General features: G+C 46.2%; 1 long non-coding RNA gene across 1 annotated transcript; it reads left to right on the top strand.

Annotated features, from left to right (window-relative positions):
• The first annotated feature begins 349 nt into the window (after positions 1–349).
• Positions 350–2,930, top strand: LOC125523118 (uncharacterized). Its single transcript, XR_007290109.2, has 3 exons — positions 350–764; positions 1,555–1,756; positions 2,647–2,930. It is a non-coding gene; the product is annotated as an uncharacterized LOC125523118 (long non-coding RNA).
• The last annotated feature ends 3,347 nt before the right edge of the window (positions 2,931–6,277 follow it).

Here is a 6,277-nt window from a genome sequence, read left to right on the forward strand (position 1 = left end):
CATATGAGGCCCAATGCTCATGGAGACACACATAATGCTAATCAAATACGATGCCACATCAGCGCGTTATAAATCTGTGGATTGGATTAGCACCGTATTTGCACACTCGTGCCAAGTTCTAAAACTAATTTGATGTATTTTTCAAGTTTAGGCACCAAAGTGAACTTTGGTGACAAGTTTAAGCACCACCGATGATATTACCTCTAATTTTTATATAACATTCTTTTTTCAGACAGAACCAAAGAACCATTTCACCTCGCGCCATTATTTCCCTCTTGCCCTGAGCAAATTTTACAGCCCATCTTCTATCGGCCACGTGCCCACGTCCTCCCATCCCTCGCCCCTTTTCCCTCTGATGAAACCTCCCACTCTGCATCTTCTCTTCTCGCTTCCTCGCCGCCATGCGCCAACCCCGCCATCAGCCGTCAATCCGGCTGCGTACTTCCACCCTCGTCGCCCTCCCTAGTCCAGTAACATCACCCGCTCCCTTCAACTCCCGTATAGGTCTTCGTGGCCCTCAGATGTGGCAGCCCTCAGGCACGACGCTGCCGGATCTGGTTGGCTTGGCCTCGTCGCCCCAACCAATAGGTGCTCCACGCCTCTCCTCAGGACCGCAGCGGTATTCTTCGTCGGCTCTCTATCCCTCCACCTCATGCGCCATGTATCGGCCTTCTGCCCTTTCTTGAAGCTCCTCCTCATCCAAGTGGTCACCTGATGTTGCCGAGTGGACCACGCTCACTCGCGCATTCGCCTGCCAGTACCAGGTTTGGTCGCCACCTCCTTCGCACAATTCGTCGAGCAGGTCATCTGTGTGGCGTATGTGTTCTGTTGTAATGGATGGTGGGCTTTTTTATGGTGGTTGGGGTGTAGGATTTGCTCGTGTGTTTCAAGTTGAATACTGGGTAGATGGAGGAGATGTGCCACGGCAGGCTACTGTGGTGGTGAGATTCAGGTTGTACATCGAGGCCAATGGCCATGGTTGTTTGCATATCTGTTTAGGTCTAATTTTTATATGGTTGTTGAAAAACAAAGCCAAGCCTATTAGTTTTGAAAATAAAGTAAGCCTATGTGTTGAAAAATAGTTTCATTAACTAGCGGATGGACATTTGGTGCCAGTGAGGTGAGCTAGCGGACTTGTGTTGATGCATATATGTTTGGCCAAGGCTAGCTAATTGCAGCAGTTGGCACTATAGTACAGAGAAGAGACACTGTGTCAGCGTGTGTAATCATGATCGGGATGTATACTTCATACTATTGTATAGCTTAACTAGCAGTCCCTGCTAAGCAAACCAATTAACATGGAGGCCCTCCATTCATGGAGTACGTACATTCCTGGTTACTTTTCCTTCAGTTTGGGTTTGTAGATATAATTGTAAGTTTTAAAATCTCGCTTTTGCTTTTCTTCACAGTATTTTGTAGTTCTGGAACATTTAACTCATGTGCCTAAGGTTGATGCAGCCACTGTCATGTTAACATCATGTCCCGTGTGTTCTTTCTCAAATATGTAGAGCAGGGGCTTCTTATTATACTTAAATGCACTATGCTATCATGCAGGTCTAAGTCGGGCCTACCTGAAGAGCAAGAATATAAAGCTTCTGAGCTTAGGCACATGACTCAAGCCCCCAGAATCCGATGGTCTACTGAGCCTGTTTTATGCTGGGCGAGGAAGGGTGGAACAGTGAACCTTGCCACACAACGGCACCCCCTTCGCCTGATGACCTTTTCCAATCACGATGACCTCCCGTCGCTGCTGAAGGTATTTTGTTTCTTCTCTTTTCATCTGCAGACTGCAGAGTATCTTGTTTGTGTTCAATTCTGATTAAAAAAACTAGATGTTCTAATCAAAGCAGTACTGTAGTCATGCAGCATTTACTTGTTGTAGTATTACGTTTATCTGTTTTTGGATGAGATACTTTCAAAGTTGATTTATAGTGACAATGCGAGAGTTGTAGATAATTTTCTGTACTTCCAGTGTACTTGATTATTAATTCTTAGTATAAGAGTATCTAAGGGGCACAATTGGCTTGAACTCATATAGGCAGAGATGTTGCTATAATTAATTACAGTCAAATCATTTGCACAGAGAAAAATACTTCAACATTAGACAATATGCCAGGCGTCCTCCTTTCTAGCTTTTGGCTTTCCCTGTACTAGCTTTGCTCTTTGCGTCCTCAGCTTTTGAGACCTTGATACTTTTGAGAATGTACGACAAGCTTGGTTTCATTATAGCAATCTTGGTCTAACCATAGCACATGTTTCTGGACATAGGATTGTTACAGTGAATTAGAATAATGTCATGTGCTTTGAATTATATGAATGTTACAAGTAATTCGAAAAGCATGATGTGATCTGAACCGCTACAAACTTATAATGAAATTGAAATCAGTGTGGTTTATTGGTAGATTATTCCTTTTGTACACAGAGCAATGTGTAGTACTGTCTATCATTTGGAGTGTGTTCCTGCTGATTCATATTACCCTGAAAATTGCATGTGAAGGATCAAAAGATGAATACGTAGTTATACTATTAGATAGCAGCTAACCAGTCAATTAGAACATCTAAGTTTTTTAACAGTATCCACAATTAAATTTTAACTGTATTGCATCATATTTAATCTCCCTAACAACTTATCTAATCATTTCTTAGGAATTGGAAATAGTACTGGAGGAATTGTGATATATGGCAAGGTGGGTGATGTCTATGGAAATGATTGTTGAGCGTTATGATACATATGGTGATGCAGGGTGATGAGTCTAATGTCTTTCGTCAAGACATGCAACAAAGTGAAGTTATGAAGTTCTGGTCAATTTAGCTTATGCATAATGCTTGGACCATAGATCTTAGTTACTATTTTGTTTTGCATCTCAAACTTCCTAGATAGATCACGGTGATCAATGTAATTTTGATGTGACTCTTCTGATATTATGAATGGTGTGCTAAATATAATAGTTTATGCTTCTTGGTCATATGTGGGTTGTGCAATTATGAGATATATTTGAAATGGAAAGCAATCCTTGAAGGGTGACTAATGGCCTACCATGGAACAAGCATCACAGCTACACAATATGCCAATGGAAACTTCACACCATCGGTGAATCTATGTATTGAGGGTGTCGTTTGGCCTCTCAACTAAATGAATCCCCGTAGGGGTTTATACACAGTCAGCGGTCATCCTAGTTGACAGTTTGGTCCTCCTCTCGGCTATAATGAACCCCGAGGGTCAAATATATACCGTCAACTATTACAAAAGTCGAAGGCAAGTCATAACTGTCAGAAAATAAATACCCGACGGGGAACCCTCAGCTATAAGCGTCGTCAAGTTTCTGTGAGTCGTCTGGTGACCAAAACATGTCCGACGGCTCACCGTCGGCTAATTACCGTTGAAGAAGGTATTGCCCTACAGTACCGTCGGATATTACGGTAATGGCCGACCAAGCATAGCCGACGGGAGATTGCCGACAGTGTACCGTCAGTTATGCAGAAATCCGACGGTGAGCAAAAATATCCGACGGTAATTTGACCCTCGGTTATAGTGGGAAATCTAGTAGTGGATGTGCCCACCACACCACACACGCAATCGGCCACTAAGAAAATAAGCATATACAATAGTACAACAGTATCTAGCTCACGATACGTCTCCATATTTTATTGATGACACTGACGGACTTTGCATTTGATGCGTGCTCCGTATTTTGTTGACGACACTTACGGTCATTGTATTTGAAGCGGAAGCACGATATGGTCACTGGACTTCAGAATAAGCTCATCACGGTCACCACATACATTTTGTCGTGCTAACCAACATGTGGTTGGATGGTTAGAGGACAGTGGTTTCTCGAGCCCACCAAAGTTAAAGTCCCGGTGCTCGCATTTATCTTGTATTAATTTCAGTATTTTCCAGCGACATACGTTTAGTGGGAGGAGACGTTCCACTCGACTACGAGGCACCTATGGTGACTTCGTAAAATCTCAAGATCATATATGCTGACCCACTCTCTCGAAGGTGCTCATAGGGGTAGGGTTTGCGTGTGTGCGCTTATAACGGTGAGTGCTTGCGCGTATATATGAGCCCTTGCGTCTGTACCGTGTTAAACAAATACATATCATGATTATACGGTCACTGGCTCAGCCGTACAACTCTGTATTTTGTTGATGACACAATCAATTGACCAGTCAAATGTTCCACGTGGCGCAACTAGTGTTGCACCATCGGGGCGTGTAACCATGGGGCCCACCTGTCAGCCCGTATATGAAAGAAAGAAATGGTAGTTTGAGTCTGTACTGTGTTAATAAAATAGGAGTACATTTTAGGGTGATCATACGGTCAGTGGCTCACCATACAGCTCCGTAATTTGTTGATAACACGATCAATTGACCAGTCAAACGGTCTACATTCAGCAGCGCACATTACCATAGGGCCCACCCGTCAGCGCGTATATGAAGGACATAAATGGTAATAAATTAGTGGTCGGTGGGTATTCGAAGTCGTGAGACCTCTGGTTGGAAGTCACCGGCGGTTGGGGGGCGTTCATTGGGCGGTGGGGTGGGGATCCACGGAGAAAAAGCTCGGTGTCGGAGAGGGATGGCCGGTGCGGCGGCGGACCGGCAGTGGGGAGTGGTTTCGGGGAGGGCGGGCCGGCCGCGGGCGGCGGGGGCTGGCGGTTCGGCCGGTGGTGTCTGGCGGCTCAGAGGGGGTGGAGTTTGACGATAAACTAGAGGCCCTTGATTTCGTATCCAACGGCTGGAAAATCTAATGACCAGAGATGAAAAAGTCAGTCGACTGACGTGTAGCCTCACCCCGCACGTACACATGCACGCACGCAAGACACGCACGCATGTAGGCGTGCAACACTAACACGTACACACGCACGCATGCTGGCGTGCAACACTGACACGTACACATGCACTCACGAACACACGCACGTACACACCCATTCATGCAACACTGAAACGTACCCTTGCACGCACGCAATACTCACATGCCTGCATGCACACAGCACACGACGCAAGACAGACGTTCAACCTATACGTGCATGCACCCTTTGTTAAGGACATGGATTGTTATGGGTATTAATCAATCTTATCTGTGATAAGCAGAACATTGATGTTTGCAGCGGTCTTTATGAATCACAACATATCGAACGTGCTATCAACATAGTAGGCTTATCTACATTAAAAAGATGACGTCACACTCAATGAACAATCATCGGTTTATGAAATGCCCGCTTCTGACCGCCCTGGCCCACCAAAGGTTCCTCTGTTGTGCGCTGCCTGCGTTGGGTCACTGACATGCATGCCATGCACCCAAAGAGCCCACATGTCAGTGGAAGAACGGCGTGGTGTCCTAGGTCAGAGTCGAGGGCGCCACTCGCGGCACGCCCGGCTGAACACGCCTCCGTGCCGCATTCAAACGCCTCCATGAAACCCGCCCGTGTGGAAGCCGAGAAACCCACTCTGGACACACGTCCGTTCATGACCGGGCCGCTCCCCTATCTCCTCCACCATTTTGTCCACTCTTACAATGGCTTACGAAGACTAGTTATTCCGCATCCAAGCCGGCTGGGTAGCCCGCCGGATACGAGCTATGCAGCTCGCTGATCCACCTCCCTCCCCTCGCCCGACGGAGCCAGTTGCCGCCCCAAGCCGTGGAATTTTTCCATGTGTTGTTTTCATGGACTAGCAAGATGCCCGTGCATTGCACGAAACATCAAGATGCATTTTTTTACAAACTCCCGCATGCATGCAAGGGATAATTAATGTCCTCCTTTGCTAGTACCACGAGGCAAACACCATTAATATTGCATCGATTAGTGTTAGTGGCCTTGTATATCTGCAAATTGTAATTTTGATAGTGGCCCCTTGTATATAAAAATGGAGGGAGAAATATGAGAGATAAGGTGAGGAGGAGTGGGGCGTGGTGGTGACTGGTGGTCGGACTGGGCGGAGGCATGGGGATGGACGGCGCATTATATCTAGGTTTGTATCTCTCTCACACACACCCACGTAGGTGGGGGACGTGCACGAAGAGAAGAGGTGCATGCACGGCGCACGTACTCCCGTCTCTTTCCCAACCACATCCGCGCGGGTACACGCTGGAGCTCATTTCTGTACAAAAAAGGCAGCCCACGTGGTAATTTGGCACGTGTACTGGTTGTCCACTTGGTGAAGGGAGGATCGTCTACCACGGGTGAACAAACAAATTGCGACTTGACGCGTTATGTTAAATTAAAAAAAGAGGCAAACCATGTGGGGCCTACCTTAGAGGCAAGGCTCTATA

Source organism: Triticum urartu, chromosome 7A, assembly GCF_056163025.1.
Source record: "Triticum urartu cultivar PI428250 chromosome 7A, HENAU_Tu73, whole genome shotgun sequence".
In the NCBI taxonomy this organism is placed as follows: Eukaryota; Viridiplantae; Streptophyta; class Magnoliopsida; order Poales; family Poaceae; genus Triticum; species Triticum urartu.